Raw genomic sequence first — 12,462 nt, 5'->3', positions numbered from 1 at the left:
TCTTCAGCACCCCCAAAAGATCACACTAGCTCACAAGCAATGGATCCAAACCAAGATGAAGTCCAAATCAAGATGAGATCTCACGAATAAGTCTCATGAGAGCTGATGGTTTTATAAGGGGTTTCCCCTTTTGCTTGGCTCTCATTATCTCTCTTGCCTGCTGTCATGCAAGACATTCCTTTCACCTTCCACCATGATTGTGAGGCCTCCCCAGCCATGTGGAACTGTGAGTCCATTAAACCTCTTTTTCTCTATAAATTATCTAGTCTCAGGTATGCCTTTATCAGCTGCATGAGAATGGACTAATACATAGACCAATGGAACAGAATAGAGAACCCAGAATTAAGCCAAATACTTACAACCAAGTGATCTTGGACAAAGCAAATAAAAACATGAAGTGGGGAAAGGACACCCTTTTCAAAAATGGTGCTGGGCCAATTGATCAGCCACTTGTAGAGAATGAAACTGGATCTTCATCTCTCACCTTATACAAAAATCAACTCAAGGTAGATCAAAGACTTAAATATAAGACCTGAAACCATAAAAATTCTAGAAGACAACATTGGAAAAACCCTTCTAGACATTGTCTTAGGCAAAGACTTCATGACCAAGAACTCAGAAGCAAATGCAACAAAAACAAAGATAAATAGATGGAACTTAATTAAACTAAGTACAGCAAAAGAAATAATCAGCAGAGTAAACAGACAACCTACAGAGTGGGAGAAAATCTTGGCAATCTATACTTAGATTGCCAACAAAGCTCTAATATCCAGAATCTACAAAGAACTCAAACAAATCAGCAAGGAAAAAAACCAAACAATCCCATCAAAAAGTGGGCAAGGACATAGACAATTTTCAAAAGAAGATATACAAATGGCCAACAAACATATGAAAAAGTGCTCAACATCACTAATGATCAGAGAAATACAAATCAAAACCACAATGTGAGACCACTTTATTCCTGTAAGAATGGCCATAAACAAAAAAAATTAAAAAAATAGATATTGGTGTGGATATGATGAAAAGGGAACACTTTTACACTGCTGGTGGGAATGTAAATTAGTACGACCACTATGGGAAACAGTGTGAAGATTCCTTAAAGAACTAAAGATAGATCTACCATTTGATCCAGCAATTCTACTCCTGGGTATCTACCTAGAAAAAAAGTCATTATACGAAAAAGATACTTGTACACGCATGTTTATAGCAGCACAATTAGCAGTTGCAAAAATATGGAACCAGTCTAGATGCCCATCAGTCAATAAATGAATAAAAAAATGTGGTAGATATAGATCATGGAATACTACTTAGCCATGAAAAGGAACAAAATAATGGCATTTGCAGCAACCTGGATGGAATTAGAGACCGTTATTCTAAGTGAAGTAACTCAGGAATGGAAACTGAAACATCATGTGTTCTAATTCATAAGTGGGAGCTAAGCTATGAGGATGCAAAGGCATAAGAATGATACAATGGACTTTGGGGACTTGGGGGTAAGGGTGGGAGGGGCGTGGGTACAGTGTACACTGCTCGGGTGACGAGTGCAACAAAATCTCAGAAATCACCACTAAAGAACTTATTCATGTACAAAAAATAAGTAAAAATAAAAGGGTTGAGAGTATCTTTGAATATACAAAGGATTTTGTGGAGTCGAAGAATAAAGTGGTTTGTATAATTATACTGAAGTCAAGTTTATGTAGAAGAGTGTGTGTGAATGCTGATTAGCCAAAGTCTGGACCATAGTGGCTATTAAACTATTGCCTCTCAACTTCAAACCCATGCTTCCGTATGTACTTGCTTTTATGGTACTGAGGCTCATTTATTGTCAGTTATTCCCCATTATGCTTTGCCAATAAGAGGCACTAGAGAATATCTAGAAGGCTTAAGGAGTAAAAATAAACTTGTTGCTATTTACTTCCAATTCCAGTCAGGTGATAGCTCTTTACCCTGACAATGACAATTGATTCTAGAAATAGCAGCTGATTGCAATTTGCAGTCTTTTTCTATGCTATTAAAACCAGCCTCATCACATATCTCTCAGAAAACACACCATCCAGCCCATGCCTCATCCTCAGAGGACTGAGTCCCACCTCTGTGGGCTTTCTCCTTTTAGCTCTTCAGCACCAGTGCTAAGTCCTCAGAGATCTGCCTTCCAGTTTCACAGGGCTCTCCTGCATGCCCCTTTTAGCTTTGTTTCCCTAGCCTAGGTTTATTAGCAGAAAGTGTCCCCCTTTTGCCCTTTTAATTTTCTAGTAGCCTGTTAACAATTCTGTTTAATCTTTTTTTCTGTTAAAGTAATTGGTGTAGTTTCTATATCCTCAAAAACTCTGACCTATATAATGGTAGCTAAAGATAAAGGAATGTATGTCATCACTCAAGATGACTGCATTGAAGAAGAGATGGGGGCTAAGAGACACATCCTAGGGGACAGAAGAAGACTTTCTCATGAGGATAATCAGCGAGATAAGATGTGAGTGACCAAAATAACAGCTGAGTAACAGACATTAAGGAATAATCCATGGAGCCATATGGCAGAATGTTCTAAAAGGGTTAAGAATAAAATTATTTTTGAGAACTCTGCATTCTCATTACAATGAAGCTGAGGCTCTCTGGTTTAGAGAACAAGCTTTAAAAATTCTTAGTCATGGCCGGGCGCGGTGGCTCACGCTTGTAATCCCAGCACCTTGGGAGGCCGTGGCGGGCGGATCACGAGGTCAGGAGATCGAGACCACGGTGAAACCCCGTCTCTACTAAAAATACAAAAAAATTGGCCAGGCGTGGTGGCGGGCGCCTGTAGTCCCAGCTACTCAGAGAGGCTGAGGCAGGAGAATGGCGTGAACCCGGGAGGCGGAGCCTGCAGTGAGCCGAGATTGCGCCACTGCACTCCAGCCTGGGCGACAGAGCGAGACTCCGTCTCAAAAAAAAAAAAAAAAAAAAAAAAAAAAAAAAAAAAAAAAAAAAAAAATTCTTAGTCATTTGTGTATGGTGGTCCTTATTTTCTATATAGTCCTGAAAAGGGAGCATCGGATGGTCAGTGAAAATGAAAACAGAGGTGTAAGAATGGTCAGATCACGCAGTGGGCACCTGATGGTAAGAAATAGGCCGAAGGTTGTTTGGGACTTTATTTTGTTGTAAATTCCTTGCTTATTAGACTTTTCTTTTTTTCTTTTATTTTGTGGAAGTATGAAGATAATTCTTTAAAAAGGGCCAAGATTCCCATCCTGTACAAGTGTTTAGTATCCTCTTTCATGGGAAGAATAAACATTTACGTGACTCTATCCATCCAAAATATAAGGAAGAACAACAAGAACTATGGTTTAAATTAATAATCTCAACTTGGGTTTCAGTATTGAAGTTGGTGGTTTGGACTCTGATAATATAGTGGAACATACTTTGGCAGAACTGAAAAATGTTTACTTTCTACAAAGCAACATTTCCAGGGCAAACTGGAAATAGTTATTTCACCTTTTGGACAAATTATAACTAAACCCCAACAATGAAAGAATGTAGTAATTTAAAGAGCAAAGTGGACTAATTGCCATTATTAGGACTGCTAATGATGTACTTTGCTATGTAATAAAGAGGCATTATAAACAAAAATGTAACTGTAATTGACATTATCAGTAGTGTAATTAAAATTGTTATATTTTCATATAAGCTATGATTTTTATGAATGACGTTCCCTTTGAAATGGTTTTATCTTAAAGGCTCAGATTTCTTTTAAGTTTGATTGGATTCAAGTCCCTATCTCAATAATCAAATACTTAAGCAATCTGTTTTTTCTGATTCTATAACCTATAAAACTGCCTTTGACACCAAAACTTTCATGTGTAATATTTCCATTAATTTTCATAACCATGAGGCAAGGTAATAATTGGTTATATTTTTATTTGCCTAAATATAGACATTAGACTATAACTCAGTTTTGATTGTAAAGCTCATGCACTTTCTACTATACCAACTGTTTCCCTCTAACGAACCACAGCTTCCTTTTGTTTTTGGGAGAATATAGGTAGACAAATGGAAACGTGAAACTGATGTAGTAAAGGTGGTACAACACAGACCCCAGAAGAGTGATTACTTTATAAGATCTCTGAGATAGTGGAAGAACTGACACTATTCCAAGTATTCTGGTTCCCAGTCAGTTCAGTTTGTGTACCACAACATCCTATGACATCATATGGCTAGACCTGAACTTAGATCAGCGTGTTCATAACCGTGATTTTAATGCCACTGCCACCAACAGAGAGTTGCTGAATCCCTTGATAGTATTTAATTTTACCCTGAATTCATTAGTCTGGAGTCTAAAAAACACAATTTTAATGAAATAGAACAACCCAATAGACATACTTCTTTGATACATATAAGAGACAGGAAAACTGTCAGTTTGTAGTGAGTTTCCCATGCAGTTAGAACCATTTCTATTGTCATTGTTTTTCTTAGAAGATCTAAAGCGGTTCTACTATATGTGTGACCACAAGACCAAAACCACTTATCCTCTCAATCTGGGAGGAAGAGCTGATGAAGAGCTTCCTCAGACTTTACAAAAAATCATTTCAACTTCACCTTCTCTGAGTTACCCTGGAGCTGAGTTCATAGGCATTCGGGAGGAGAGAACTGATTTTCTCTACATTAACATGTGGGAGGAATTTATTTTAATGGCTTGTGTTTTGCTATTATGATTGTTGGTAGTGGTCCCGGGGGGGAAGAAGAGAAAGTCAAGTTTGAGAGTGACTGAGTGACATAGCAGAGAAGCCGAAAATGTTTGAAAAACTGGAGTATCCACTTTTCAATTTTAGTTGTTTGAATTCCTATAATGTATATTCTTTTTATCTCCCCAGATATTTTGGAAAGCCTGCCACACATACAAAGGCATGGAAATTTAGGTGGAGAGACATGGAAATTTAGGAGAAGGAATATGTTCTTTATTTTTTTAAGTACTTGTGAGGAAAGTCATTTTTGAAAACTACTTTACTATTAGTATACTATTCTGATTATATAATTCTTCCATACCTTGAGGTATAATTTGTCATTTATTTACCTATTAATTCGAGCTATCTTTTGAAGCAGTATGCCATAGACTCTTTCATCTTTCACGTGACAATCTTTTGAAAGGTTGAATGCTTAAAGTCAGATATCTTGCCCCACCACACCCCTAGTTTATCTTTTCTGTGAGGTGAAATACATAGCTCTTTCAATCATTTGTTCCTTTGGCATAATATACTAGAACATTATCTTAGTTAATTTATTCTAAGCATTTGTTAACTCTTTGATATTGTTCTTCAAATGCAAAGTCCAGTAAAGTACATATACCATCAGGCATGACCTCCTGACAATGTCATGTGTGGCAGGGTTACTGCCTTCCTTGATATGGATATTATGTGTCTATTAACATAGCCTAAGACTTCATATTTTTTTCTCTTTTTAAACAAGCTAGTAACTTTATTGATTGCTATGGAGATTCTTGTTCCTGTGGGTCTTGTATACATGAGTTTCTACTGCAAAGCCAGCTCATTCTTTATTTGTGGACGTTTCTTTAAACCAAGGTGATATATTTAATATTGCGGCTTCTTAATTTTTTTTGAGTTGGTTGACTTTAATTCACCATTTTAGATCAAGGGAACATTAAAGGACTGTAAAAAAAACAATTTGGGGGAGATACTTTTCATGTTGGAAGTCTAGCCCAGCAGGAAGGATGAGAAGTTCCCCACAGTTCACTACAACCGTGCGTACCCATCAAAGACACAAGTTCTTATTTTAGAATTAAGTAAGAACTTAATTCCCACCCCAACAAAGGCTAAAAGCTTAGGACCCACATGGGGGACAGAATTTGGAGGTCAAGTATTATGAAATTAGATCCACTTGAGAAAGAGTTTGAGTTTTTCATAGACTTACCTTAACAAAGCATTAGAAAAAAAAAAAAACTATGCAATTTTAAGGTAACCAGGCAGTAATTGAATTTTCCATGATAACAAAAAATCAACACTCTTCAGATGAGGATAATAGAATGTAAATATGAACAACAATTAACAACATCTAGCACATAATACAAAGTTTCAAAGATGTTTGTGTGTGTATACATGTATAAACTGTCAATAAAAAAGAAGTAAACAGAAGAACCTAAGCCTGGCATGCTTCAGATTTTGGATTAGAAGACAAAGAACTAAAGGAAAATGTGTACAAATAATTAAAAAAAAGAGATCTTGTAGAATCTCAGGAAAGAAATGGAGACAAAAACCCCCAAGAAATTCTATCATTGGCAAATATAATGTCTGAAATAAAAATTATTTGGATAGGTTGACAGCGGAATAGAGATAGATGAAAGAAGAAAGAGTTGTTGAACTTAAGGCAATCAATAGAAAAATTTTAATCCACAGAACAGAGACACAAATTTTGAGTAAAAATGGACATCCTTCAAATCAATTTCAGTGAAATTATCTTGGAAAACTGAGAATGAAACTTGCAACATGCTTTGAAATGCCTTAAAAAATAAGATGGATAATATATAGATAGAATTATGGATAGATAAATAGGCTATTATAAGCATAGTAACATGTTAATTATGTAATGTAGTTGATAGGCACATTAGTATTCACTGCAAAGTTCTTTTAACTTCACTTATATTTGAAACATTTAATAATAACATTGAAAAAATAAAAAGATGAGAAAATGATGACTTCAAATGACAAAAATTTAGACAACGTGTCATGAAAGATCTACACTAAAATAAATTCTAAATACTCTTTAGGCTGAAGAGAAATAATGTCAGATGGAAACTCAATCCTTTAGGTAAGAGATAATATGTCCAGAAATGGTAAATAGATGGATAAATATAAACGATCCTTTTCCCTTCATTATATCTTCAGAAAACAACCGATTATTTTAAAACACAATAAGGGCATTTGAAGATGGGCTTTATATTGTTTGTAGAAATGAAAGATATGGTAACATTTGCATAAAAATGGGATAAAAGGTAAATGCAATTATTCTCTTGTAAGGTTAATGTATTTTGTGAATTGAGAGTTGAGTTGTATGAAATATGAAGTGAGAAGTATGAAATATGAAGTATCTGGTGAGAAGTGAGAACTGTGAAGGGTCAATTGTGAACTGTTAAGTGGTATAATGTTGATTCTAAATATATTTTTGTAAAAACATATGTTGCTAACCTAGGAGCAGACCAAAAAAATTAAAAAGACATGTAGCTAAGAAACCAATATTGAAAATAAAATGTAATACTTAAAAATTTCAGTTAACCCCAAAAAGTCAGTAAAGAGACAACAAAGAAACAAAAAGCAAGAGTGAAATAGAAAACAAAAAGTAGAATTAATTATAAATATTATATGAAATACATAAAAACTAAACACTCCAAATAAGACACAGAGTTTGTTGGACTGTAAAAAAGCGAAACCAAATTCTATGTTATCTATAAGAGGTGCACTACAAATACAAAAATGTAAATAGTTAGAAAGTATAAGAATGGCAAATAATATAGCATGTAACAATAAGCCTAAGAAAACTACCATAGTTATATTAATATGAGAAAAAGTAGATTTCAAGAGGAAAATACTATAAGAGATGAGGATAGGCAATTTTTAAACGGTGAAATGGGTAATTCATCAAAATAACACAATTCTATTTATGTATGCACTTAAAAACAAGGCACTTTTATGAAGCGAAAACTGATGGAAGTAACAGAAGCAATGCAAAACTCAAAAGGCATGGCTATAAATTTGTAACACCCTTCATTCCCTAATTTATGGAACAAGTGGACCAAAAAAATCTGAAGAAATACAAAAGTCTAAACAAGAAACTTGAATTAATTGATATTTAACTGTAAAATAATTATATTATACACATTATTTTCAAGTATACATCAAATGGTGAACAGAATCAGTTATGATTTGTGTCATTAAATATGTCTCAGTAAATTTCAGAAAGACTGAGGTTTTCAGAGTATCTACTGTGACCACAATGGAATAAAATTAGAAATCAGTAACAGAAAATATCTAGAAAATCCCCAAGTGTTTGGAAATTAAATATGGTACTTCAAAGTAACACATGTACTAAATAGGAACTCAAGATTGAAACTTAAATATTTTGAAACAAATTACAATAAACACAATATATAAAAATGTGTGGTACCTAGACAAAGCAGTGCTTAGAGACAAATCTGTAGCTTTAAATGATTATATTAGAACAACAAAACAAATGTTCTACTACCAAGGATCTAAGCTTCTAGCTTAAGAATAGACAATGTAAGTAACGATGGAGCATTAAAGATTTTATAAAAAGCAACAAAAAATTGGTAAAATTATCAAAAACCAACTTTTTCAGAACTTTGGAAATTAAACAAAGGTTTGCAGTAATCAAGGGTTATATATCCAAGGAGGAAAAAGCTTGAATCTTGCCGCAATAAAACTTATAGATGTTACAGAATTACTCCAGTAAAGTCACTAAACAAACAACAATAATAAACAGTAGCAATAATATACACAAAAGAGAGAGAAAATCTCATTTTCAGAGATGCCACATTATAAAATGTCCAGTTTTTGACACAAAATTACAAAACATGCAAGGACACAGTAAACTATGGCTCACACACAGGAAAAAAACCAATTAATAGAAACTGTCCTTGAGAAAGCCCAGACGCTGGATTTATTGGTCAAAAATTTTGTCAATTATTTTAAGTATACTCAAAGAACTAAAGAAAATAACATCTAAAACAATAAAGGAAAATATGAGAATGATGTCTCATCAAACAGAGAATATAAAGAAAGAAAGAAAATACCAGAAAAAAAATGAATTTTGGATTTGAAAAGTAGGATAACGGAAATAAAAAATTCACTAGAGGGCCTCAATAGCAGACTTGAGCTAGCAAAAGTAAGAGTCAGTGAATGTAACAGAGGCCAACTGAGATTATTTAGTTTGAAAATAAGAAAGATAAAAGAATGGAGAGAAATTAAACAAATCCTCAAAAACCTGCAAAATACCACAAAGTATACCAACTATGTATAATGTGAGTTCACGAAAGTGAGGAGAAAGGGACAGGGGCAGAATGAATATTTGAAAAATTTAGCCAAAACCTTCCCAGTTTTTAAAAGGAAGCTTCAAATTTTGGTTGTAAAAGCTGTAACAAAATGTAGATTATGCTTTCATTATAATTTACATATCCAAGAAGCTCAATGAACCCCAAGTAGAAAGAACTCAAAGAGCTCCACATTGAGACATATCATATGCAAACTTTCAAAACTGGAAAACAAAGAATCTTTAAAGCAGCAAGAAAGAAGAAACTCATCTCCTACAAGGAATACTTAGTGGGATTCACAGCTAATTTCTCATGAAAAACAGTGGAGGCCAAACCAGTGGACTGACATATTGAAAGTACTGAAAGAAAAAAGACTGTACACCAGAATTCTGTATTTAGCAAAAGTCTCCTTCAGAATTGGAGGAGAAGTGAAGACATTGCCAGATTAACAAAAACAAAGAACTCATCACTAACATACTTGCCATACTTGCCCTTGAAAAAATACTAAAGGGAATCAATCCTTTAGGCAAACAAACAAACAAAACAACATTAGATAAAAACAAACAAAACAAAAAAATTAGATAGTACAGATAGCAACTAGAATCAACATGAGGGCATAAAGGGCACTGGCAAAAATAAACTGCACAGGCAAATATAAAAGATAGTATTAATGTATTTTTTGTGCATGTTTTTTCTAACTGATTTTATTTAAAAACTGGATAAGGTAATACTTAAATCTGCATTGATTGGTGCAAAAATATAAAGATGTAATTTGTATGACAACAGCAAAAAGAAGGAAGGAGAATATAAAGCTGTATACTACATGTGCAAAGGTTTTGTATACTATTGAAATCAAGTTAGTATAAAATGAAACTATGTTCTTATAAATGAAGATGATTATTGTAATCCCCAGGGCCACCACTAAGGAAATATAATTTTAAATTTTAGCAAAATAAACAATAGAATTAAAATAATACAATAGAAAATATCTCCTTAACAAAAAAGAAGGCTGTAATGGAAGAGTAAAGTAACAAAAAAAAAATGAGACATGTCAAAAGCAAATAGCAAAATGGCAGATACATATTCCAAATTATTAGTAATTGTACTAAAGGTAAATAGATTACACATTCCAAACAAAAGGCAGAGATTGCAGGATGGATTAAAAACCCAACATGATCTGTCTACATAGTATCTATCTACAGAAGACAATCTTTAGATCTGAAGATACAAATAGGTTGAAATAAAAGGATGGAAAAAATATATTATGCAAACACTAACCAAAAGAAAGCTGGAATGGCAATGGTCACAACAGATTTCAAGCAAAAATTATTACTAGAGACAACATTTAAAATTATATAAGAATCAATCTATCCAAAATATAATAATTATAAACATATACGGACCTAACAACAGAGCCCCAAAATACATGAAGCAAAAACTTACAGACTTGAGGGGAAAAATAAATAATTCAACAATAAATTCATTGATAGATAAAACAGCTAGGCAAAGGATCGATAAGGAAATAAAAGTCTTAAACAACTACAGTCTTAACAGACAACTATAGAACACTCCACTAAACAACAGCAAAATACACATTTTTCTCAAGTGTACATGGAGAATTCTCCAGGATAAACTACATGTTAGGTCATAAAACAAGCCTCAATAAATGGAAAGGAATTTAGATAATACAAAGCGTGTTCTCAAACCACAATGAAAATTGTAAGTCAATAACAAAAGAAAATCCAGGAAATCTACAAATAACTTGAAAATTAAATAGCACATTTCTAAGCAGCCAATGGGTCAAAGTAGTTACAAGAGAAATTAGCAAATAGTTTGATATGAATGAAAATGAAAAAAGCAGCTTATCAAAACTTGTGGAATATAGCTAAAGCAATGTTTAAGGGAAATTTATAACATATATTAAGCGTCTACATTAAAAAATAAGAATTTGAAATCAATAACATGAACTTTCACTGGAATTATAAGACACTGGAAAAAGAAAAGCAAATTAAAGTTAAACTGAAAGAAGAGAATAATCAAGATTAGTCAAAACCAGAGACATCTTTAATTATATCTAAAATATCCTTTGCCTCAAAGTAAAGATTAGTCCTGGAATCCATTTAAAGAAGGTAGGTTCTTTGCCCATGTCTCTAGTGCTACCACCCCCACGAAAAATGTTAGTGCCCTTATTCACCAAGTAGTTAATGGATTGTCTGCTTTAGATGATATACTATGCGGAGTTTTTATTTTAATCCTCAGAGAATTCCCGTCTAATTGGGTAATCAATCTGCAAACACTGGCAACATTGTGGACACCCTCCAGGAAGTGAGAATGCAGTTTCTTCTGTGATGGCAAGGACTTTAAGGGTTGTAGATGCTGCTGTTGTCAAACACCTGCTTGATGATCAGTCCAACGGAGAAGAGGTGGGCAGTGTTCAGCATGTTCAGCAGTGTGTCTTGGCTTCCAATTTGTCTCTAGTCCTCATCAGCTGTACATCACTGAGGATTCCAATAGTGACCCTGGAGATTTTAGTGGTGATGCCTAAAGCCTGGAAGAAAAATGACTTCTTGGGCCCCAGACTAGTGTTCTGGGCTGGTACAGTGACTTCAGGTGGGGCAATGGCACCTGCACAGACATCAGCTGACACCTATTGGCCAGCAGTATGTCCCTAATCTCAGTGAAGACCTCCTTAGTGAACACAAAGCCCACATTCCCTCAGATATAAGGCAACAGTTTCTCCAGAGCTGAGTTGTTTTCTGGATGGCCTCAGATGGCCTTGTGAATTATAGTGTTCTTGTCCATCAGCTCCAGAGACTTCCGTCAGAAGTATATGTGGATCTGTATCTGCTTGGAACCCACATTGTTACTTCCACAATGAGGCATTTTGGTTAATCATCTAAAAGTTGGATGCTCTTAAGGAAGTGGTTGGACTTCCAGGCTGTCCTGTCTTCCCTGGATATCATGGAGGCGTATCAGGGATTGCCATTCAGGGTTTAAAGACAATATCACTTTCATTAGGACACCTGGCAAGAGTCTTGTTGGTCACATTTTAGCAAGTCTAATACATAAATTTATTTCTTATTTTTTACTGTATAATAGGCACTGCTGTGAATAATCTGTCATTATTTATCTAATTTCCAAGTGTTTCAGCGTCCTTGACTCCATTTCTACATTTTAGCCACACTGTATAAAATCATCCCTGAGGAGCTCTTTGATTTTTAGATATAAAGATAATATAAATATAAGATAGCAAGTTATGTTTAAGATATGTGGGGGGAATATATAAACAAAAATATCAACGTATATATCTTTCTTCTTTATTTCTTGAAAATATGTGGTACATGTGAAGATATGGAAAGCTATGAGTGACAAGACAAACATAACAATAGGTGATCTATAGAAATGATTATCTTTATACTCTCTGTACTTTTGTGCTT

General features: G+C 34.2%; 1 pseudogene; it reads right to left on the bottom strand.

The window, feature by feature from the left end:
• Positions 1 to 11,215: 11,215 nt before the first annotated feature.
• LOC129490649 (large ribosomal subunit protein uL10-like) lies at positions 11,216 to 11,988 on the bottom strand (annotated as a pseudogene).
• Positions 11,989 to 12,462: the final 474 nt, after the last annotated feature.

Source organism: Symphalangus syndactylus, chromosome 9 (genome assembly GCF_028878055.3).
Source record: "Symphalangus syndactylus isolate Jambi chromosome 9, NHGRI_mSymSyn1-v2.1_pri, whole genome shotgun sequence".
NCBI lineage: Eukaryota > Metazoa > Chordata > Mammalia > Primates > Hylobatidae > Symphalangus > Symphalangus syndactylus.
The sequence above is the reverse complement of the archived record's forward strand: the minus strand, read 5'-3'. Positions and strand labels throughout refer to the sequence as shown.